Here is a 25656-nt window from a genome sequence, read left to right on the forward strand (position 1 = left end):
TATAGAATGGCCGTATAAACATTTACAATTTCCATTCTTTTTCAGTTTACAGTTTAATGACATTAAGTACTTTCACATTGTTTAGCAACCGTCACTGCCATCGTCTCCGGAACAGTTTTATCTTTCAAAATGGAAATTGCACCCATTCACCAAACTCTCCACTCCTCTCTGTCGCCCACCCATGGGGGCCACCTTTCTAGTTTGCAACTCTATGAGTTTAACTACTCTACACATTTGATAGATAAGTGGAATCATACCGTGTTTAATTTGTTTGGTTTGGAGACAGAGTCTTTCTCTGTCGTCCAGGCTGGAGTGCAGTGGTGTGATCTCGGCTCGCTGCAACCTCCACATCGTGGGTTCAAGCGATTCTTGTGTTTCAGTCTCCCGAGTAGCTAGGATTACAGGCGTACGCCACCACGCCCAGCTAATTTTTGTATTTTTAATAAAGACGAGACTTCACCATATGGGCCAGGCTGGTCTCGAAATCCTGACCTTAAGTCATCCACCTGGCTCAGCCTCCCAAAGGGCTGGGGTTACAGGTGCAAGCCACTGAGCCTGGGCGTGTTTAACCTTTTGGGATTTATTTATTTCACTGATCATAATGTCTTCAAGGTTCATCCATGTTGCGGTCTGCGTCAGAAGTGCCTGTCCTTTTTTTTGTTTGTTTGTTTGACTTTGTTTTGTTTTGCATTTCCATGCAGTCTCACTCTGTCGCCCAGGCTGGAGAGCAGCGGCACAATCTGGGCTCAGTGCAACCTCCGCCTCCCAGGTTCCAGCGATTCTTGAGCCTCAGCCTCCCGAGTAGCTGGGACTATAGGCACACGCCACCACGCTCGTCTAATTTTTTCATTTTCACTAGAGACAGGGTTTCACCAAGATGGCCAGGCTTGTCTTGAATTCCTGACCTCAGGTGATCCGCCCACCTCGTTCTTCCAAGATGCTGCGATTACAGGCGTGAGCTGCCGGACCGGCTAAAAGTGCCTGCCTTTTTAAGGCTGGATAGTCTTCCATTATATGAAGGAACTGCAGTGTGCTTTCTCATTCATCTGTACACGAACCCTTGGGTTGCTTCCACATTTTGGCTGTTGCGAACAATGCTGCTATGAATATGTGTGTACAAATCTGTTTTCCACTCCTGGCTTCTAATTCTTTTTGGTAGGTACCCACAAATGCAACTGCGGGAACATCTGATCATACTGTTTCTAATTTTACCAGTGCACGCCATACTATTTTCTCCGTTCCTTCACGGTTTTACATTGCCTCTGATCGTATTCGAGCATTCCTATTTCCTTCTAGTCTGACCAATGCTTGTTTGTTTATCATATCCATCCTAATGTGTGGTATCTCATTCTTTGTTTGACTTGCGCTTCCCTATGATTAGTGATTTTGAACATCATTTTAGATGCTTATTGGCCATTGCTATATCTTCTTTAGGGACACGTCTACTCGAGTCTTCTGACCATTGTTGATGGAATGCTTTGGGTTTCTTGTTGTTTAGTTCTAGCTGTTCTTTATATGTGATCTATATCAGCCTCTTTTCAGATATATGATTTGCAAATATTTTTCCGAATTCACGGGTTATCTTTTCACTCAGTTCACAGTGTTTTTCGCTGCACAAAAGTGTCTGTCATTTAGATGTAATCCAAGGAATCTAATTTTCTTTTGTTGCCTATGCTTTTGGTGTCATATCCCAGAGAGCATTGCCCAATCTGATGTCATGAAAGTGTGGCCAATGTTTTCTTTTAGGCGTATGATACTTTTAGCCCTTGGGGTTAGGTCTTTGATCCAGTTTGTGTTAATTTTTGCACCTGGTGTGACATGGGGTCCACCTTCATTCTTCTGCATGTGGAAATCAAGTTTCTCCGACACCATTTCTTGAAAAGGCTGCTTTTCCACCGATGAGTTTTCTTAGCACTCATGTTAAAAATCATTTGAACATATAGGTGAGAAGTTATTTCTGGGCTCATAAACAAACAAACAACAACCGACAACAGATAAGGATACAGCATGGGCCGGGCGCGGTCGCTCACGCCTGTAATCCCAGCACTTTGGGAGGCCGAGGCGGGCGGATCACCGGAGGTCAGGAGTTGAAGGCCAGCCTGACCGACAGGGAGAAACCCCCGTGTCTACTAGAAATACAACATTAGCTGGGCGTGCTGGCTCATGCCTGTAATCCCAGCCTCTTGGGAGGTGGAGGCAGGAGAATCGCTTGAACCCAGGAGGCAGAGGTTGCGGTGAGCCAAGATTGCACCATGATACTCCAGCCTGGGCCACAAGAGCGAAATTCCATCTCAAATCAAAAAACGAAAAACAAAAAACCAGCATGATTTCAAGTGTAGAAAGGGAAGAGCTTAAAAACCAGCATAATGAGAAAGGAAGCTTCTTACCAAAGCATCTGAAAATATGCAAGCAATTCTCGTGAATTAAAATGTTCATACCGTACTAACAAACACTAGAACTCACTTATTCTATCTTCCTGTATTTTGGGACCCAGTTGTCCACTTGTCTTCATTCCCCATCCCACCCCTTTTCTTCCTAGCGTCTGCTAACCCCCTTTATACTCTCCACCTTCCTGAGATTCCTTTTGTGTGTAGGTGTGTGTGGGATGGAGTCTCTTTCTGTTGCCCACGTTGGAGTACACAGGCACAGTCCAGGCTCCCTGCAACCTCCACCTCTCGAGTTCAAGCGCTTCCTGGGCCTCAGCTCTCCGAGTAGCTGAGACTACAGGCACCCATCACCACGCCCGGCTAATTGTTTGTGTTTTCCGTAGAGACGGGGTTTCACCATGTTGGCTAGGCGGGTCTCGAACTCCTGGACTCATGTGATCCGTGCGACTCGGCCTCCCACAGTGCTGGGATTACAGGCCTGAGCCACCACACCTGGCCAAGGTTTCCTTTTTTCTTCCTACATAGAAGTGAGGACACGAAATATTTGTCATTCTGTGCCTGGCTTAATTCATTTAATATACAGACCTGCAATCTCACACATTTCGTCCGCAGCGGAGAGGATTTTCTTCCCTTGTAGGCTGAATAATACTTCATTGGGTGTGTATACCACAGTTTCTTAATTGAAATAAATTTCAAGAGAGCAAGTATTTTTAAAATGTCTTGGAATGTGAAACTTCAGGGATACTGTGCCCATTTTATTCTTTTCTATTTCACATCTTATGTATATGCAAGTGTATAACAAAGCAGCAATCAATGTGTGTATAAATCTATAACTTCAACAAATGTGAAATGTAAATTCTAAGTGGTGGCAGGGCGGGGTCGCTCATGCCTGTAATCCCAGCACTTTTGGAGGCGGAAGCGGGTGGATCACCTGAGGTCGGGAGTTCAAGACAAGCCTGGACAAAATGGAGAAACACTGTCTCTACTAACAATACAAAAAAAAAAAAAAATTAGCCAGGCATGGTAGCGCATGCCTGTAATCCCTGCTACTTGGAAGGCTGAGGCAGGAGAATTGCTTGAATACGGGAGGCAGAGGTTGCAGTGAGCCAGACCGTGCCATTGAACTCCAGCCTGGGCAACAAGGGTGAAACTCTGACTCAAAAAAAAAAAAAAAAAAAAAAAAAAACGAAAAGAAAGAAATAGAAAATGCGAAAATGCGAAAATGCGAAATGGTAAGAAAAAACAGCATAATAAACATTTGTGTGGTGTTGATGGACAATGCATTTGAAGATAATATTTGAAGAAATTATAATTAATTTCTGTTTTACTCATTGGAGCTTGATGCCTCTAAAAACTTCGTCATTGGAACCACCTCTGGTGCTTTAAAAGAAAAAAAATCAAAAATCCGCGTACTCACACAGGTGCAAGGAAATCCGAATCTCAGGTGTTGAGAGCCAGGCCTCATCATGTGTTAGCTCCCCAGGTGATTTGACTCAAAGCCAAGATTGAGGAACGGCGACATTTGTCTCTACACATAACCTGCCTAAATAGATTCTCTAGAAGCAGTTTATGAAGAAATTCCACATAAACTGTGGAAGAGGATATGAATTTGATGTACAGTATGTCCTCACTTAACATCTTTGAAAGTCTCTTGGAAACTTCACCTCGAAGCAAAATTATGTATAGTGAAACCACTTATTTTTCATCAACAGTATAACTACACAACTTTGAATAACCAATGGTGTTGGAGGACCTCCTGTACATGGTTTCCATAAAGTCAGTTTTCAGGGAATTCCAAAATGAAGTGAGGACTTCGTGTATATAAAAAGATGGTGGTGATTCCACCTGGATGACCGGGTTATTGCTCAGAAACTAAAAGGGGCCGCCTAGGTATAGAGGATTCTGTCATGAGGTTTCTGCTAAACAAAGGATCCCAGAATACTCACCCATTCCAGTTAAAGGCATAACGAAGAAAGCAATATTCACAAAGGAAATGCGGAAAGGAATAAAAGCCATCAAGCCACAAAAATAATGTGACTAAGGGGCAGGATTTGCAGATGTAGAGATTGAATGTGGTTGCCCTTTCTCACCCACACAAGAAAAAGGATGGAACAGATCATGAGATTCGACTGTTCTGCTGCGCAGCCTCCGCAGGGCACTTTGTATGTCCCTGTTTCTCAGGCTGTAGATGAAAAGGTTCAGCATGGGGGTGAGCACAGCGTACATCACTGATGCCACCACACCATTCCTGGGGGGTGGTGACACAGCTGAAGTCAGGTACATGCCAATGCCTGTTCCGTCAAATCAGCAAACAACTGCTAGGTGAGAGCCGCAGGTGGAGAAGGCTTCCTACTTCCCATCTGACGATGAAATCCTTAGAATGGAGGGGACAATTTTATAGTAAGACAAAAGGATCCCTGAAACGACAAGAAAACCCAACATAGTACTACCGAAATCTATGAATATGCTATCGATGACGCTGTCAGAACAGGCAAGTTTGAGAAGTTGAGAGGGGTCACAGACAAAATGAGAGATTTCCACATTCTTGATGATGGTGAATTGTAACACAATCCAACTGGGCAGCTGGCAATCCAACAGGCTAAGGAAAAAGGACACCAAAACGAAGAAGACACAGAGGTGAGGATTCACGATGACTGGGTAGTGCAGAGGGCGACAGATGGCTACAAAGCAGTCATAGGCCATCACAGGCAGAAGCATGTCTTCTATACATGCAAAAAGGACCAAGAAAGACATCTGTGTCAGGCAGCCCGCATGAGAGATGACTCTGCTATGTGACTGCATGTCCACAATCATCTTGGGAACCGTGGCCGAGGTGAAACCCATGTCAGCCCAGCACAGGTTGGAGAGGAAGAAGTACATGGGGGTGTGGAGGGGGGAGTCAGAGCTGACAGCCAGGATGCTGAGCAGGTTCCTCAGCACCGTGACCAGATACGTGGACAGGGACAGGGAGAGCAAAGCGAGGACGGGCTGCAGTTCTGGATCCTCTGAGAGTCCCAGGAGGAGGAATTCTCAGACACCTGTGAGATTCCGTGGCTCTGTGTGTCTTGGACACCTTGAGAAGGAAAGAGGATTGGAAAAATAAAAGAGAAAAACCAGCCCTTAATGCTGGATGCAAGCAATTCACAAGGAACGCTTTCACACTTGGGGACCATACACTGCCAGCAATGTTTCTCAGCTGTGACAATTCCAAAAATCTCAGAATTATTACGTGGTTTACTTTTTTGCTATACAAGTCTTTCTGTACATACCACTTTAGAGAAAATCCACTGAAGAATATTAGAAGACCAAAACGTCATATATAACAAATCCGTGATCTCAGTAAAATACGGCCTACTCTTTTCAGAAAAAATACAATGCAATGAAAATGTCCTTCTCTCTTTAAGAAAAAGATCTCATCTAATTGAAAGAAATTAAGAAGCCGTAAAATACACTCTATTTTATTCTGACACCGTGCTGCAAGTTCCTGTGATGTAGAATATGTAAAAGGACGACACAAGAGCTAGGACCCCATTATCTAAAACCGAAATCGAAGCTTATAGTTCTCAATCGGAGGACCTTTTCACGTGCCTGTTACTTTTCATAGTTATTATCATCCTTAGGTTTTCTGACATCATTTCTTCATAAAAGTACACGCACACTCAAATATGGGAGCTGTGTTTCCAAATGAATTGAATATATAACTCTTGGCTCAGCACCATGCCTCACACCTGTAATCCCAGCACTTTGGGCGGCCGAGGCTGATGGATCACCTGAGGTCAGGACTTCCAGAACAGCCTGGCCCACGTGGTGAAACCCTGTCTCCAGTGAAAATAAAAAAAAATTAGCCGGGTGTGGTGGCGCGTAAACCTAGCTACTCGGGAGGCTGAAGCAGGAGAATCCCTTCGAACCTGGAAGGCAGAGATTGGACACCCCGTGATAGGATTTTTGATATCCTAGGGAGATATTGCTCCTGACAGCAGAGTGGGCGTACACCCTGTGATATTATCTGTAATATCCTAGAAAGATATTGCTCCTAATATCAGGGTGGCTGTACACCGTGTGATATTAATTGTAATGTCCTACAGAGATATGACTCCTAATAATACAGTGGGTGTACAACCTGTGATATTATTCATCATATATTACAGAGATACGACTCCTGGTATCACAGTGAGTGTACACCATGTTTCTACACCCTGTGATCTTATTTGTAACAACTTAGAGGAATATTACAGCTAATATCAAAGTGGGGGTACACCCTGCGATGTTATTTGTTATCTACTAGGTAGATGTTACTCCTAATATCACAGTGAGTGTACATTATGTGTGGAGAGACTGTGAAATTTTTCATAATACCCTAGGAAGATATTACTCCTAATATCACAGTGGGTGTACACCCTGTGATATTACTTGTAATCACCTAGGGAGATACGATTCCTAATATTACAGTGGGTGTACACTCTGTGATGTTATTTGTAATGTCCTAGGAAGAGATTACTCCTAATATCAAAGTGGATGTACACCATGTGTGTACACTCTGTGATCTAATTCGTAATATCACAGAGAGATATTTCTCCTATGATCACAGTGGGTGTACATTCTGATATGATTCGTAGTATCCTAGAGAGATATTGCTCCCAGTATCACAGTGGGGGTACACCCTGTGATATTATTCATAATATCCTAGAGAGATATTACCTCTAATATCAGAGTTTCTGTACACCCTGCGGTATTATTCATAATATCCTAGGGAGTTATTATCCCTAACATCACAGAGCATGTACACCATGGGTGGACACCCGGTGATGTTATTGGTAATATCCTAGGGGGATATTACCCTTAATGTCACAGTGGGTGTTCACCATGTGTGTATGCACTGAGATGTTACTCGTAATATCGTAGGGAGAAATTACACCTAAGGTTACAGTGGGTGTACACCATGTGTTTCTGTTGTGTGATGCTACTGGTAATATCTCAGAAAGTTATTAGTCCTAGTGCCACGGTGGGTGTATACCATGTGTGTCCACTCTGTGATGTTATTCGTATTATCCTAGGGAGGTAGTTCTCATAACATCGCCGTGGGTGTACATCAGGTATGTACTCCCTGTGGTCTTATTGACTATGTCCTGCGTTGATAGTACTCCTAATATCACCGTGCGTGCGCACCATGTGTGTACATTCTCTGATGGTGTTCGTAGTATCCTAGGGAGATATCACTCCCGATGTCATAGTGGGTGTACAGCCTTGTGATATTCTTGGTAGTATCCTTGGGATGTATTATTACTCGTGTTATCACAGTGGGTGTACACCCTGTGATAGTATTTGTAATATCCTAGGGAAATATCATTGTATACCCTGTGATATTGTTTGGGACATTTGAGGGAGCTATTTCTCTTAAAGTCAGAGTGGGTGTACACCCTGTAATATTCTTCCTAATATCACAGTGGGTGTACACCGTGAGTGATATTTTTTTCTAATATCCAGCGGGGGAGAGGATGATATTGCTTCCAGTATCACAGAAGGTGTACACCCCCCTGTGATATTGTTCCTAATATCCAGGGAAGGAGAGGATGACATTATTCGCAATATCACTGGGGGTGTACCACCTCCCGCCGGGATATTGTTCTTAATATCCGGAGGTGGGGAGAATGATGTTACTCCCAATATCACAGGGGTGTACACCACCCCTGTTTGTAAACACCCCCTGTTGTATTGTTCCAAATGGCCTGTGAAAGAGTAAATATGACTCCCATTATCGCGGGGGGTGTTGAGCCCTGATGATACTGTTTTCTAACATCCAGGGAAGGAGAGTATGCTATTACTCCCAAGATCGCAGGGGTTGTACACCCTTTTGTGTTTTTGTGCCCAATATCCAGGAAAATAGAGGATGATATTACTCCCAATATCGAAGTAATTGTACAGCACCCCTGTGATATGCTTCCTCATATCCAGACAGGAAAAGAATGAGATTACTGCCAACAGCGTAGGGAACGTATACCCGCGCTGTGATATCTTTCTTTCCCAGTATCCAGGTGGGGAGACGATCATATTCCTTCCAATGTCGCAGGGTGTGTACACCCCCTCTGTGATCTCGTTGCTAACATCCAGGTTTGGGGAGGATGACATTACTCCCAATATCGCAGGGGGTGTACACACCCCTGTGAAAATCTTCCTCTATTCAGAGGGAGAGAGGATGATATTACTCCCAGTACCGCAGGGGGTTTACACAGCCCTGTGATACTCTTCCTAATATCCACAGGGAGAGAGGATGATAGTACTCCCAATATCGCAGGGGGTGTACACAACCCTGTGATATTGTTCCTAAGATCCAGAGCGAAAGAGGATGATACGACTCTCAATATCGCAGTTGGCGTACACCCCTCCTGTCCTATTGTTCTGAATACCCTGGGAGGGAGAGGATGAAGTTACGTTGAATATGGCAGGGAATGCACACCCTCCCCCTCTGATACCCTTCCTGATGTCCAGGGGAAGAGAGGAAAATTTTACCCCCAATATCGCAGAGGCAGTACACCCCACCTGTGATGTTGTTCCCAATATGCAAGGGGGGAGAGGATGATACTATTCTCAATATCGCAGGGCTGTTCACATCCCCAGTGACATTTTTCCTAATATCTAGGGGAGAGACAATTGTATGACAGCAAAGGTCGCAGGGTCTCTACGTCCCTTCCTGATATTGTTCCTAATATCCATGGGGGAAGAGGATGGTATCAAATATGAAAGGGGGTGTACACCCCCACCCCTACGATATTGTTCTTAATCATCGTGAGGGGAGACGATGATATCACTCCAAGTATCGCAGGGGTTGTTCGCCACCCCCTGTGATATCGTTTCTGATATCCACGGGGGGAGAAAATCATATTACTTCCAATATTGCAGGTGGCGTATACCCCACCTGAAATACGGCACCGAATATCCAGAGAGGGAGAGGAGGGTATTAATACCAATATCGAAGTGTCTGTACACGCCCCTTGTGATATGGTTTTTAATATCCAGTGGGCGGGAGGATGATATTAGTGCCAACATGCCAGAGGGTGTACACTACCCCTGTGATATTGTCCCTAACTTCCAGAGGGGAGAGGATGATATCACTCCCAATATCTCAGAAGCTGTACATCCCCTGTGATATTGTTCATCATATCCAGGGAGGCGAAGGATGACATTCCATTGAATTTCACGACAGTACTACACGCACAGTGTGATATTGTTCCTAATATCCGAGAAGGGAGAGGATGATATTATTCCCAATCAAGTAGTGGGTGTACGTTACGCCTGTGTTATTGTCTCTAATATCCGGGGCCGCGGGAGTGGGGGAGAGGATAATATTCCCTCAAATTTAGCAGGTGGTTTGACGCCCCTTGTGGTGTTGTTTTAAATATCTCGCGGGGAAGACAATAGTATTATTTTTGATAGTCCGATTCATCTGCTCCACCTTTCTGGGACTCTGAGGCCGGGAGGCGCCATGCAGTTTCCGTGGGATCCCCAATACCTTTGCCGTCTTCTGTACCAAGGGAGCCTAAAACGCAGGCCCGTTTATCTGAGCCGATCCGTAAGGGCAGTCGAAATCTAGGTATCAGATCTCGAAGAAGCACACGGGTTACTTCACGAGCTTTCTCAGTTGGTGTTGGATAGGCCGCCACCCACCCAGAGTAGGTACGCACGCCCAAGAACTAGTAAATACTTGTTACCTCCACACTTTGGCATCTCTGTGAAGTCTACCTGGAGATCTTCAAAGGGGGCTGCTCCATAAGCTCGTATGCCGGGCGGAACGGCTGGACCTTGCCTCGCATCATGCTGTCGGCAGGTAACACACCGCTGCCTCACCGTTTTGGCAAGGGCTGACAAAGGCGAGATGTAGAAATACCGGCCTAACAACTCTTCCAGTGACTCCTGACCTCGATGGGTGGTTTCTTGCACAGCCAGTACAACTGCAACTCCTAGCAGCTGTGGCACAGCTACGCTCCCATCTGGTAACCGAATCCATCCTTCCTCCATCACTTGTCCTTCCCTCTACCTGGAGAATGTCCTTTTCTTTTTTAGAAGAAGTAGGTCCAAGATCAGGTACTTGAGGGAGCACTGATGCCCAGAAGGGGGCAGATGCTGCTTTTCGAGCCTCTGAGTCAGCGCGGGAATTCCCCAAACCCACCGAGGTGGAAGCTCGCTGGTGTCCTCTGCAATGCCTAACTGCCACCTTGTGGGGTTTCCATACTGCTTCTAATCATTGCAAGGTTTCTTGTTGATATTTTCTGTCTTTTCCCTCAGAGTTCAATAGGCCCTTTTCTTTCTATCACGCTCCATGCACTCGAAGGGTTAAAAAGACACCGAGAATCAGTGTAAATGTTTACAGTCTCACCCTCACTGAGTCCTAAGGCCCGAATTAAAGCAATGAGTTCAGCTTTCTGGGCTGAAGTGGCCTGGGGCAACCATCTGGCTTCAACAAGAGTGTCCAGGGTTACCACTGCATACCCTGCACCTCTCTCTCCTTGGGGGTTGAAGAAGCTGCTCCCATCCACGTATAGTTCCCAGTCTACTGATGCCCAAGTCCGGTCCCGGAGGTCAGGTCTGCCAGAGTCGACTGAGTCCAAGACTTCCACACAATCAGGCTCGACAGGGCTCTCTGATACCGGGAGCAAGGTGGCGGGTGTAGGGTGTTACAAACTTCAATGGTTATACGAGGATTTTCACAGAGCCAAGTTTGGTACTTGGTGAGTCTGGCATTCGGTAGCCGACGATGTCCTTTAGCGTTCATGAAAGTCACCACAGCATGGGGGCCCTTTATGTTCAGGTTTTGCCCAAGAGTCAGCTTATTTGCTTCTTGTTCTAGCAGGGCAGTTGCTGCCAAGGCCCTCAAACAGGGGGCCATCCTTTAGTAGACCCGTCTAGTTGTTTAGAGAGGTAGGCCGCCGGCCTTGGCCGGAGCCCAACCGTTTGGGTTCAAAGTCCAGCTGCCATCTTTTCTCTCTCTGATGCATAGAATGGAAAAGGCTTTGTCAGATCGAGTAGCCCCAGGGCTAGGGCTGCCAGAAGTTTTTCCTTTAACTCATGAAAGACTTGCTGTTGTTGGGATCTGCATTCCAAAGGTTCCCGGTCCCCGCCCCCTTTGGGACCTCATACAAAGGCTTGGCTAATACTGCAAAGTTTGGGATCCACAGTCTACAAAACCCCACAGCTCCTAAGAATTGTCTCACCTGCTTTCTGCTCTTGGGCTCCACTAGATTGCAAATGACCTGCTTTCTTTCTGATCCCGGGCTGCGTTCCGAGCCCTGTCAGATAGTAAATCCCAAGTCACGTACCTGCTGTCGGCAGATCTGAGCTTTCTTCTTGGACATCTTATACCCACAGTCCTCCAGGTGCCGGTGTAGGGCATCTGTTCCCTTGGCACACCCGACTGCCGTGGGGTGTCCCAGCAGAAGGTCATCAACCTACTGGAGCAACACACAGCCTAGGTCTCTGGTGGGAAACTTCTGGAGGTCTCGAGCCAACGCCTCCCCGAAGGTGGTGGGGGAGTTCTTGAACCCTTGGGGAAGCCCGGTCCAAGTGTACTGAGTAGTGACACCTGACTCCGGATCTTCCCACTGAAAGGCAAACAGCCTCTGCCTCTCAGGGGCTAATCTGATAGGAAAGAAAGCATCTTTCAGGTCCAAGCAGGTGAAGCAGCTGTCCTCAGCTGGCAGCAACCCCAACAATGTGGACGGGTTAGGTACTGTTGGATGTCAAGTCAGTGTAGCTTGATGAAGCAAGCGCAAATCCTGTACCGGCCGGTAGTCCTTGGTCCGTGGCTTGGGAACAGGCAGGAGGGGAGTGTTCCATGGAGACTGACAAGGAACAAGAATTGCAACAGTTCTTAGGTGCTTGAGACGGACCTGGATACCTTGAAGAGCTTCTCTGGAGACCGGGTCCTGTTTTTGCCTAACCCGCTGGGCCCCAGTCTTAACTGGCCAATCCCGGAGGGTTGTCTTCTGCCCGTACTCTTGGCCACCGCTTAGCCAGAGCTGGCCTTCTCTCTTGGCCCGGCTCAGTTCAGAAAAGTCTCCATTCCTCCTCTCGGGGGACCATAAGGGTCACAATGACTCCCGTTCCGGGTAACTTTAGCAGCAAAGAGCCGTGCTCTGTCAGAGAGATCGTGGCTCTCAGCTTGCTGAGCAAGTCCCTTCCCCAAAAGGTCAAGGGACAGTCAGGCATGTACCATAACTGATGAATGACTTTATGTCCTCCTACAGTACAAGTCCGAGGCAAGCCTACAGCTTGCTTTGCTGAAACCCCCGTGGCTCCGATGACGTCAATAGTCTTTTTGGATAAGGGGGCGACCGGGGCGGTTACTAGCGAATGTTCAGCACCGCTATCTCCAAGAAAGTCAGTGTCTCCACCCCCGACTGTCATTCTGACCAGTGGCTCTTTGGGGACACTTGAGCCCGGTCTCCCTCAGTCCAAGAACCCTCCTGCCGGGTTGAGCAGGGCCCCTTCCTCCTTGTCCGGGGCCTCCTGCTCTGAGTCATCTTGTTTTCTTTTGAGTTGAGGGCATTTGTTCTTCCACCGTCCTATTTCTTTACCATCAGCACACTGGTTACGCTGCAAACTCTGACAGCCAAGCTGAGTTCCTTTCCCAGGGCCCCCCTTCCCTTGCCTCTTTGTGGGGGCCCCTGTGATTGCTGCAGCTAGCAAACAGGTCGGTGTTTCGCCGGGCCTGACCTCCATTGTCTTCGCCGTTTTCCTGACGGCTTACTGCATCCCTGATTACAAACACCTGGCTAGCTATTTCTAGTAATTGTGATGTGTTCATCCCTGCAAGTCCAGCGTGTTTCTGCAGTTTTCTTCTCATGTCTTCTGCGCTTTGACGGACTAAAGCCATGTGAATCATGCGCTGATTTTCAGGGCTATCGGGATGAAAGGGAGTATACATAGCATAGGCCTCACACAGTCTCTGGTAGAATTGTGCCGGACTTTCTTCTTTTCCCTGAATGACCTCAGAGACCTTGTTAACGTTTGTGGCCTTCTGAGCTCCCCTCATTAATCCTTCCAAGAGAGCTTCCCCGTCTCGGTTTAGCCTTTGCATATTCTCTCTTTCATGTGGGTCCAACTGGGGGTCGGTTCCTGGCAACTGGGTCCTTCCATACTCTTTGGGGTTTTGATAATCAGCAGGTGCATGCTCCTCTAGCCACTTAGTTGCTGCTTGGAGGACTCTCCGCCTTTCTTCGCTGTTAAAGAGGAACATGAGCAACTGGTGCCAATCAGCCCAGGTGTGGTTGTGGGTCTGGATAACAGTTTGGAGCAAATCAATTAGGGCTGGCGGCTTTTCGCTATAGGGCGGTGTATTGTTTTTCCAGTTGAGAAGGTCGACGGAGGTGAAGGGCTGGTATCCAAAAACACGCCTCCCCGCCACGTGACCATCCTCATCTATCCCAGTATACCGCTGCTCTCTCAGGGGCATTTGCACCCCCGTTTTGGGTCGTACACGAGCTGCCGAGGAAGGGGTGGAAGGGCGCAATGTGACTTACCGCAATTAATCATCTCAATTATTAATTGACACTAATAATTATCAATATTAATGATTGATAATATAATTTTTAAATCAATACCGATAACAAGGATAATGAATATTCAATAGTTATACTAACGATAACAATAAATGATTAATATTAATGGTTAATGACGCCTGATATTAATAGCTGATATTGATCTTATTCGTTAGAAAACAGTAATACTAGCTCCTAATAATTAATATTAATATTAATAATCTGAAAATTATTAGCCATTATTTTTTAATATTAATATCAATATCGGTTATTCATATTTATGTTAATAATCAATGAGGAATAATTCCTACTACTATTACGCCTAATACCTCAGTGGGTGTACACCCACGGCTGATATTGCTCCTAATGTCCAGGGAGGGAGAAAGCATGATGTTACGTTCAATATCGCACTAGGTGTACACCCAGACGGTGATATTGACCCGAATATAATCTCCAGGGGGTGGAGTATGACGTTACTCCCAATATAGCACTGGCTGTGCATCCACTAGGTGATTTTGCTCCTAATATTCACGGAAGAAGGGAATGCCATTACTCCCAGAATCGCAGGAAGTGTACACGCCCGTGTGAGATGGTCCGTAACAATACTCCAAGGCGGAGGAGGTGATATGACTACACATATGGCAGAAAGTGGACACCCCGCAGGGACATTGTTCCCATGATCCTGGAGGGAAGAGGATGATATTACTTTAAATGTCACAGAAGGTGGACACGCCCCCACTGATATTGCTTCCAATGGCAACGTGGGGGAGGAGGATATGACACGCGATATCTCAGGGAGTAGAAACACCCGTGTGATACCGTTCTTAACATTCAAGGAGGAAGAGGATGATATTACTCCCAATAGAGACGGATGCACACCCTCTGTACATCGTGGGAGTGCACACGTCTGTGAAACAGTTCATAATCTCTCGAGGGGGAGATGATATTACTGACAATATGGTAAACAGGCTGTGAGGCCACCGCGGATCCTAAGAGCCCAGGGGGGCAAGAGGGGCTGGCTCTCAGCCCCCGCCTCGCGGGGGGGTGCCTCACCCCCCTGCGAGGGGGGTCCTAAGAGCCCAGGGGGGCAAGAGGGGCTGGCTCTCAGCCCCCGCCTCGCGGGGGGGTGCCTCACCCCCCTGCGAGGGGGGTCCTAAGAGCCCAGGGGGGCAAGAGGGGCTGGCTCTCAGCCCCCGCCTCGCGGGGGGGTGCCTCACCCCCCTGCGAGGGGGGTCCTAAGAGCCCAGGGGGGCAAGAGGGGCTGGCTCTCAGCCCCCGCCTCGCGGGGGGGTGCCTCACCCCCCTGCGAGGGGGGTCCTAAGAGCCCAGGGGGGCAAGAGGGGCTGGCTCTCAGCCCCCGCCTCGCGGGGGGGTGCCTCACCCCCCTGCGAGGGGGGTCCTAAGAGCCCAGGGGGGCAAGAGGGGCTGGCTCTCAGCCCCCGCCTCGCGGGGGGGTGCCTCACCCCCCTGCGAGGGGGGTCCTAAGAGCCCAGGGGGGCAAGAGGGGCTGGCTCTCAGCCCCCGCCTCGCGGGGGGGTGCCTCACCCCCCTGCGAGGGGGGTCCTAAGAGCCCAGGGGGGCAAGAGGGGCTGGCTCTCAGCCCCCGCCTCGCGGGGGGGTGCCTCACCCCCCTGCGAGGGGGGTCCTAAGAGCCCAGGGGGGCAAGAGGGGCTGGCTCTCAGCCCCCGCCTCGCGGGGGGGTGCCTCACCCCCCTGCGAGGGGGGTCCTAAGAGCCCAGGGGGGCAAGAGGGGCTGGCTCTCAGCCCCCGCCTCGCGGGGGGGTGCCTCACCCCCCTGCGAGGGGGGTCCTAAGAGCCCAGGGGGGCAAGAGGGGCTGGCTCTCAGCCCCCGCCTCGCGGGGGGGTGCCTCACCCCCCTGCGAGGGGGGTCCTAAGAGCCCAGGGGGGCAAGAGGGGCTGGCTCTCAGCCCCCGCCTCGCGGGGGGTGCCTCACCCCCCTGCGAGGGGGGTCCTAAGAGCCCAGGGGGGCAAGAGGGGCTGGCTCTCATTCCCCCCCTCGCGGCGTGTGCCTGCTTCTCCCCCCTGCGATCTGGATCGTCATATGCAGCTGGGGAGTGAGGGGTGGTATTACTCCCCGCCTGCGTGGGTCCCCCGCCCCCCTGCCCTGTGGGTCGTCGTATCCAGGGTGGGAATAGCGGGTGACATTACTCTTCTCTTCGAGGGGGTTCGTCCGTGCCCTTGCGATGTGGCTCGTAATAGCCCGTGGGGGAGTCTGTGGTGATATTACTCCCCGCATCGCTGGGGGCGCCCTCACCTCCCTGCGATGTGGCTCGCAATATCCAGGCGGGAAGACGGCATGATATTTCTCCCTTTCTCCTCGGGTGTTTTCTCTGCTGCCGCACTTTGTTAACACCCTGGGACATTATTTTCCATATTGTAGGAGGATGCCACTCCTTAAGTCCCAGGGGGTATACACCCTGTGATATTATTCGTGATATTGTAGCGAAATGTGAATCCTGATGTCACAAGTCTCTACACACTCTGATATTATTCGCAATACCATAGCGAGACGTTAATAATAATGTCACAATGTGTGTACAGCTGGTGCTATTATTCTTAATCTCCTAAGGGGACGTTGATTTTATTGTCACACGGGGTATTTTCCCTTTTCTATGATTCGGAATATCCTGGAGGGATGTCACTCCTTATGTCACAGGGTTTGTACACCTTGTCAAATTACTCGTATTACCCTTATAAGACGTCACTCCTCATATCACCGAGGGTGTACACTGTGTGATATTATCGTCATATTCTAGGGAAATGTTACTTTCAATGTCACAGATGTTGCAAACCTTGTGAAATTATTCATTATAGTTTTGTTGGATGGGACTCCTATCCTCACACGGGGTGTACACACAGTGATATTACGTGTAATCTTCTCTAGAAATGTTACTCGTAAATCACAGGTCCTGTACACACTTTAATATTCTTCGTCATATTTTAGGACAACGTGACTACTATTGTCACAGGGCGTGTAGACCCTGTCATAAAATTCGTAATATCCCAGCGGGAGTTCACTCCTAATTTCACATTGCATGTACACCCTTTGATATTGTTCGTATTATCCTAAAGAGATGTTACTAGTCATGTCCCAGGGCATGTACATTCTCTGATATTGTTCGTTATATCCTTGGGGGATGTTACTTCTAATATCACACGGCGTGTACTCCCTGTGTTCTATTTCCTAATATCCTAGGGCAATTTTACTCTTAATGACACAAGGGGTGTACACATTGTGATATTATTCATGATATTCTAGAAGGATGTTACTCCTAATGTCACAGGGGTGTACGCCCTTTGATAGTAGTCATAATTTCCCGGGGGTCTATACCCCTCATGTCACAGAAGATAACACCTTGTGGCATTATTCGTAATATTCTGGTGAGATGATTCTCCTAATATCACAGGAGGTGTACACCGTGTGACAGTATTCTTACTATTCTAGGGGGATGTCACTCTTAATGTCACAGGTGTGTTCCTTCTGTGATAGTATGGAAAATATGCTACCTGAATATTACTCCTAATTTCACAATGCGTGTACACCTTGTGATATTATTAGTAATATTCTGAGGGAATGATACCCCTAAAGTTACAGGGGTGTACCTCGTGCAATATTGCTCCCAATATTGTAAGGAGATGTTACTCCTGATGTCACAGGGGGTGTATAGCCTCCGATATTATTTGTAATCTTATAGAGAGATACTACTTTAATGATGACAGTGGGTGTACACACATGGGGTACACCCACTGGGATATTCTTTGCAATATCTTAGGGAGATATAACTCCTAATGTCACAGTGGGTGTACCCCATGTGTGTACACCCTGTGATATTATTTGTAACATCCATGGTAAACATTACTTCTAGTATCCCACAGAGGGTACACCCTGTGATATTTTTCCTAATATCATAGGGAGATATTGCTTCTAATAACACAGTGGGTGTACACCATGTGTGTACACTCTGTGATGTGATAGCTTATGTCCTAGGGAGGTATTCCTTCTAATATCACAGTGAGTGTACACCCTGTGATATCATTCGTAATCTCCTAGAAAGATGTTGCTGCTAATATCACAGAGGGTGTGCCCCCAGTGACATCATTTGAAATATCCTAGGGAGGTGTTTCTCCTAAAGTCACAGGGGGTGTACACCCTGTTATATTATTGTAATATTCTAGGGGGGTGTTACTTTTAAAGTCACAGGGGTGTAGACCCTGTGATGTTTTTCATAATATCCCTAGGAGGGGTTGTTACTTTTAATGTCACAGGGGTGTAAACCCTGTGATGTTATTCGTAATATCCTAGGAAGGGGTTACTCCTAATATCACATGGGTTATCCTAGGAAGAGGTGATAGCATTCGGAATATCTAAAAGGGATGTCACTTTTAATGTCACATGGGGTGTACACCCTTTGATAATATTCGTAAGATCCTAGGGACGTATGACTTCAAATATCACATTGGGTGTACACACATGGTGTACACGTTGTGTGTGAACACCTCCTGTGATATTGTCCATAATATCCTAGGAAAATGGGACTCCTAATATCATGGTCAGTGTACACCCTGTGATATTATTTGTAATATCCTAAAGAGATATTACCGCTAGGGTCACAATGCATGTACGCCCCCTGATATTATTCGTTATATCCTCGGGGGATGTTACTCCCAATGTCACACGGGGTGTACTCCCTGCGATATTATTCATAATATCTTAGGGGGATGTTACTTTTCATGTCATCGGGGGTGTATATCATGCGTATACAACGCCTGTGATACTATTCCTAATATCCTAGGGGCATGTTCCTCCTAATATCACATGGGGTGAACACCATATGTGTACACCTGCTGTGATAGTATTCGTAATATCCTAGGGGAATATTACTCCTGATGGCACAGGAGATGTACACCATGGGTGTCAACCGCCTGTGTTATTATTCGTAATATCCTAGGGGGATGTTTCCTTGAATGGCACAAATTGTGTGCAAAAGGTCACAGAAGGTGTACACCTTGTGATGTTATCTGTAATACCCTAGAAGGATGTTACTCCTAATATGTCACATGGGTGCACACACTTTCATATTATTTGTAATCTCATAGAGAGATATGATATCAAACATCACAGTGGATGTTCACACATAGTGTATACCCTGTGATATTATTTGTAATATCCTAGGGAGATACAACTCCCGATATCACAGTGCGTGTAGCCTGTGTGTGTACACCCGTGATATGAGTCATAATATTCAGGGTAAATATGACTCCTCGTATCACACAGTGTGCACACCCTGTGCTATTTTTCATCATATTTCAAGGAGATACTGCTTCTAATATCACCACGGGTGTACCCCATGTGTGTGTACTCTGTGACAGTATTTTTTCTATCCTAGGGAGGTATTACTCGTAATGTGACAGTGGGTGTGCACCCTGTGATATCATTCTTATTTGACCTTGCTGTCTTTTTTAACCCACCCTACAAAAGGAATGGAACAGATAAGAAGATATTGAGATTAGACTGTGCTGCCGTGCGGCCGCCGCAGGACACCTTTCATATCCCTGTTTCTCAGGCTGTAGATGAAGGGGTTCAGCATGGGGGTGACCACCGTGTACATCACTGAGGCCACTGCACCCTTTCTCGGGGAGGATGACACATCTGAACCCAGCTACCCTCCAACGCCTGTTCCGTAAAATCAGCAAACAACTGACAGGTGAGACCCACAGGTGGAGAAGGTTGATACTTCCCACCGGATGATGAAACCCTCAGAATGGAGGAAACAATTTTACAGTAAGAGAAAAGGGCCCCCGAGATGGGAAGAAAACCAAATACGGCAGCAGGGAAATACATGTGGATGTTACTGGTGAAGGTGTCACAAAATGTAAGATGGGGGAGTTGAGAAGGTTCCCAGTAGAAATTAGGAATTTCCACATCCTTGAAGCAGGTCATGCGTAAGGCAATCAAGTTGTGCAGCTGGGAGTCTAAAAGACTGAGGAAAAAGAAAAGAAAGACCACAAATCTAGGAAGCCACAGAAACACGGGTTCAAAATGGCTGAACAATATAGAGGGTGACAGAGGGCTACAAACCGCTCATAGGCCATCACACTCAGGAGCATGTCTCTCTTCCATGCCTCCAAAAATGGCCAGGAGACACATCTGAGTCAGGCAGCCTGCATAGGAGATGACTCTGCTGTGAGATTGGATGTCCACAATCATCTTGGGGACCGTGGTGGAGGTGAAACCGATGTCAGGCAAGGACAGGTTGGGGAGGAAGAAGTACATGGGGGTGTGGAGGTGGGAGTCAGGGCTGACGGCCAGGATGATGAGCCGGTTCCCCAGCACCATGACCAGGCACACGGACAGGAACAGCCCAGCGACGACCGGCTGCAGTTCTGGATCCTCTGAGAGTTCGAGGAGGAGGAATATAGAGACATCTGTTAGATTCTGTGGGTCTGTATCGTTTGGACATCTTTTGCCTAGAAAAGAGGGTTGAAAAATCGGAAACAAGTAAACCAACAGCCGGCATTGCGTCTGCATTTTGGATACAAGGAATTCAGAAGTAATGTTTGCAGATTTCAGAGCAATCCACACTCAGCAACATTTGGTAGTTCTGACAAACTCAATTGCCATATAATGCTTTCAACATCGATTGCTGTGTTATTCACGTCTTGCTGTACACACCTGCCTTAGAGACACTAGCTTCAAGAACATTCCAGGAACCAGATCATCATATATAACAAATTCGTTATTGCTAGAAAATACAGCCTATGTTTTCCGAAGAAAGAGATGTAATAAAACCATTGTCTTCACTTTAAGGAAAAGGTTATCCTAATTAGAGGAAATTAGGGACTCAAATATTTTGTTTATTCTTCTAGATTGATATAAATTCCCTTGATGTAGACCATTCGTAAACACTGTATAACAGCTGAGACCATGCCATCTGGAAATGAAATGATAGTTGAGAGTTCATAAGCAGGAAATAGTTCCACAGGCCAGTTAGGTCCTAGTGATTTCATCATTGTGTTTTCTGACTTTTCTCCTTCAAGAGAGTAATTGCTTCCTCAAATCGGTGGGTCTTGTTTTAAAATTCATGGAAGCTCTAACTCCTGTCCTTAGCTTAGGTGGACTTAGAGTATTCATCAGAAAGTTTGGCTGGATGCGGTGGCTCACGCCTGTAATCCCAGCACTTTGGGAGGCCGAGGAGGGCGGATCACGGGGTCAGGAGATCAAGACCATCCTGGCCAACATGGTGAAACCCCGCCTCTGCTAAAAGTACAAAAACTTCTCCCGGTATGGCGGCACGCGCCTGTAGTCCCAGCTACTCGGGAGGCTGAGGCAGGAGAATGGCTTGAACCTGGGAGGCAGAGACTACAGTGAGCCGAGATCACACCCCTGCACGCCAGCCTGGGCAACGAGAGCAAAACTCCGTCTCAAAAAACAAAAAACAAAAAGAAGTAAGTCAAAGTCACGCTGATGACAGCCAATTTTGGTGAAGCAAGGAAGTGTCAGTTCAATCATCAACATAGATGTTTGCTTTTGCTGCCTCCTATGTGCCAAGCAAGATATCGGCTCTGGGGAATCAGAAACCAAAGAGACTCACTTGTTCCTCTCACAGTACTCAGTACTTACTGAGAGAAGGACGAAACAAAATGTCCTGTCTGGAATGCAGGGAGACCAGAACTTCAGGTCAGGGGATATTTACGTTGAATTGTGTGGAGTTGAAGCTGAAAATCTTAAGGAATGTATCTAAAATCCACTTTGCCTTTACTTTATGCATCCGTCAGCTAGAGATCACGCAGCGGGCACCCACGATCGGCTTAATCATCGCTCACTTCCATTGGATCAACTGGAAATCAAGTCAGATGAGAGTGCTGAGTCTCAGAGGACGGACATCTCACCCCTTGCCACACAGAGAAGTAGAAAGGGCGGTATTCAAAATTCATGGCCAGACTCTAAGTCCCGGGTACTATACTTTCTGGTCTTCTAACTCCCAAAAATTGTGGGTTTTTTGGGTTTTGGTTTTGTTTTGGTTGTTTTGAGACAGAGTCTCATTCTGTTGCCCAGGCTGGAGTGCGGTGGAGGGATCTCGGCTCACTGCAACCTCTGCATCCCGGGTTCAAGCTATTCTCCTGTCTCAACCTGCCGAGTAGCTGAGATGACAGGCGCCCGCCACTACACCCGGCTAATTTTTTTCTATTTTGAATAGAGACGGGGTTTCACCATGTTGGCCAGGCTGGTCTTGAACTCCTGACCTTGTGATTCACCTGCCTCAGCCTCCCAAAGGGTTGGGATTACAGGCGTGAGCCACCGCACCCAGCTTCCAAAAGTTTTCAGCAGAGCTCAGAGTTCTTAACCACAGGCACATCGGAGGAGCATTTTTGAAACGCTTTCCAGCTTCCTCAATAGGAATGGAAGCCAAACTCCGAATTGATGACTCCTTTGAGGAAGTCGAGAGCTGTAAGGAAAGCCAGGAACAGGGGAAAGGGAGAGATGCGTCCCGAATGATCCTGTGCCCATTCTTTCTGGAATCCTTGATGTGATCTCAGCTGCCCTTTCTATACTTGACACAGTGATTGTGGCACCCACTGGTCTAGCTGTGGTCTTACAAGGAGCCCCCAAAGGGAATGGCACAGTGAGCAGGGGCACCCACCTGAGTGACAAGGATTTGAGAGGGCAGGTTGGTTGCAGGGAGAGGACTGGCCAAATGCCATGTGTCTGGACTTAGACTGCCCGGTTCAAATTGGACTTCACCCTTTTTGACTTCATGATCTAGTACGAGTTCTATGAAAAGGCGTTGATCCTTTTCTAGTCCGTAAAATCATCATGAAATGTGCACTAATAAAGTGGAGACTACGCAGATGAGATGAAACAAACTGCATAGAGCATACAGCTCAGAGCCTGGCCTTCAGGAAGCCCTCAATAACGGTTCATGATGCCATGGTGTCTGTCGTCATCCTCTTTATCCTCATCATCACCTTCATAATCTTTTTGTTGTTCTTAGGGAATAGCTTAGAGGGACTGATTCCCTGCTATCATGGGTGAGATGTCTATGAAAAGGACAACCAGTGGGGGAGGAAAGCAAAATTTTTAATAAGATGTCTGAGACCCCCAGCACAACCAAGAACAGAAACTCCACAGTCTGCTGAGTGGACAGTTTGCATATTGGTCTCCTCCCATCTGCCCACCGCACTCTTCTGTTTGTGCTGAGGAGGAGGAAGGAAACAAAGGCTCCGGACCGTCCCTCAGCACTCACATGAAGGGGTGGCCTGCCCCTCCACACCTGTGGGTATTTCTAGTCGGGTGGGATGAGAGACTGGGGAAAGAAATAAGACACAGGGACAAAGTAGAGAGAAACAACAGTGAGCCCAGGGGAGCGGCGCTCAGCATACCAAGGATCTGCAGAGGCACCGGCCTCTGAGTTCCCTCAGTTTTTATTATTAGTTTTATTATTTTAGCAAAAAAAAAAATGTAGTAGGAGGGCAGGGTGATAAGAAGGAGAAGGTCAGCAACGAACATGTGAGCAATAGAATCTATGTCATAAGGAAGTTCCAGGGAAGCTACTGTGACTGGAGATGCACGTAAGCCAGATTTATGTTTCTCTCCACCCAAACATCTCAGTGGAGTAAAGAATAACAAGGCAGCATTGCTGCATACATGTCTCGTCTCCCACCATAGGGCGGTTTTTCCCCCATCTCAGAATTGAACAAATGTACAATCGGGTTTTATACCGAGACATTCAGTTCCCAGGGGCAGGCAGGAGACAGTGGCCTTCCTCTCTCTCAACTGCAAGAGGCTTTCCTCTTTGACTAATCCACCTCAGCACAGACCCTTTACGGGTGTAGGGCTCGGGGACGGTCAGGTCTTTCTCATCCCACAAGGCCACATTTCAGACTATCACATGGGGAGAATCCTTGGACAACACGCCGCTTTCAAGGGCAGGGCTCCCTGCGGCCTTCCACAGTGTATTGTGCCCCTGGTTTATTGAGACTAGAGAATGGCGATGATTTCTACCAAGTATACTTCATGGAAACATCTTGTTAACAAGGCACGTCCTGCACAGCCCTAGATCCCTTAAACCTTGATTTCATACAACACATGTTTTTGTGAGCTTCAGGTTGGGTCAAAGTGGCTGGGGCAAAGCTACACATTAAAAACATCTCAGGAAAGCAATTGTTGAAAATACAGGTCTTTTTCAAAATGAAGTCTCTTATGTCTTTCCTTTCTACATAGACACAGGAACAGTCTGATCTCTCTTTCTTTTGCCTACACTCACTGAACTGCCCTTCCCCTCTGCTGGGCCATGACCGCGGAGAACAGGTCCAGTGTCCTCCCTGTGTGTAGCACGGTGGAGGCTCAGACTCCGTCCTCGAGGCTGGCAAGAAGACAGGGTGAGACACGAGCCTCCTGATACAGGTGACAGGTGTGGAACCCACAGGACTGGAACCTCACACTGCAGGGCTGGAGGCACAGACTATTTACTATTCTGTGGTCTGGGGAGCTCAAGGCACAGAGCTCCACATTAGCCAGAGTCGCCCAAGTTCCCCAGCCTCTAAGGATTTCCTCATAATAATTCAAGAAGGATAGGAGAACAGTGAGTGTCCATAGACGCTTTGGGGCTCTTCCTCTCATCAGGAGAAAGCTGGTGTGTATTCTTCGCTTCTTTCTTTTCTTTTGAAAGATCCAACTGCTTTAATTTTCATCTTTAATTATGGGCAAATATACCACGTATAAATATTAAAAATTGTGAATATATATTAGTTCATATAGAATGGCCAGTATAAACATTTACAATTTCCACTCTTTTTCAGTTTACAGTTTAATGACATTAAGTACGTTCACATTGTTCAGCAGCCATCACCGCCACCGTCTCCGGAACAGTTTTATCTTTCAAAATGGAAATTGCACCCATTTAGCAAGCTCTCCACTCCTCTCTCTCGCCCACCCCTGGGGGCCACCTTTCTAGTTTGCAACTCTATGAGTTTAACTACTCTAGACACTTGATAGATAAGTGGAATCATACCGTGTTTAATTTTTTTGGGTTGGAGACAGAGTCTTTCTCTGTCGTTCAGGCTGGAGTGCGGTGGTGTGATCTCGGCTCACTGCAACCTGTACATCGTGGGTTCGAGCGATTCTTGTGTCTCAGTCTCCCGAGTAGCTGGGATTACAGGCGTGCGCCACTACGCCCAGCTAATTTTTGTATTTTTAATAGAGATGAGCTTTCACTATATTGGCCAGGCTGGTCTCGAACTCCTGAGCTTAAGCGATCCACCTGCCTCAGCCTCCCAAATTGCTGGGGTAGAGGTGCGAGCCTCTGCTCCTGGGCGTGTTTATGTTTTTGGATTTATTTATTTCACTGATGATAATGTCCTCAGGGTTCATCCATGTTGCAGCCTGCGCCAGAAGTGCCTGTTTGTTTTTGGTTTTTTTTTTTTTGGTTTGGTTTTGTTTTGTTTTGCGTTTCCATGGAGTCTCACTCTGTCTCACAGGCTGGAGTGCAGTGGCACAATCTGGGCTCACTGCAAACTCCGCCTCCCGGGTTCGAGCGATTCTTGTGCCTCAGCCTCCTGAGCAGCTGAGATTACAGGTGCATGCCCCCATACCTGCTAATTTTGGTGTTTTTAGTAGAGATGGGGTTTGCCATGTTGGCCAAGCTGGTCTTGAACTCCTGACCTCAGGTGATCCACCCGCCTCAACTTCCCAAAGTGGTAGGATTACAGGCGTGAGC

General features: G+C 47.3%; 1 pseudogene; it reads right to left on the reverse strand.

Annotated features, from left to right (window-relative positions):
- Window positions 1–4691: 4691 nt before the first annotated feature.
- On the reverse strand, window positions 4692–8549 carry LOC129026296 (olfactory receptor 7E24-like; annotated as a pseudogene).
- Window positions 8550–25656: the final 17107 nt, after the last annotated feature.

Source organism: Pongo pygmaeus, chromosome 18 (assembly GCF_028885625.2).
Source record: "Pongo pygmaeus isolate AG05252 chromosome 18, NHGRI_mPonPyg2-v2.0_pri, whole genome shotgun sequence".
Classification (NCBI taxonomy): domain Eukaryota; kingdom Metazoa; phylum Chordata; class Mammalia; order Primates; family Hominidae; genus Pongo; species Pongo pygmaeus.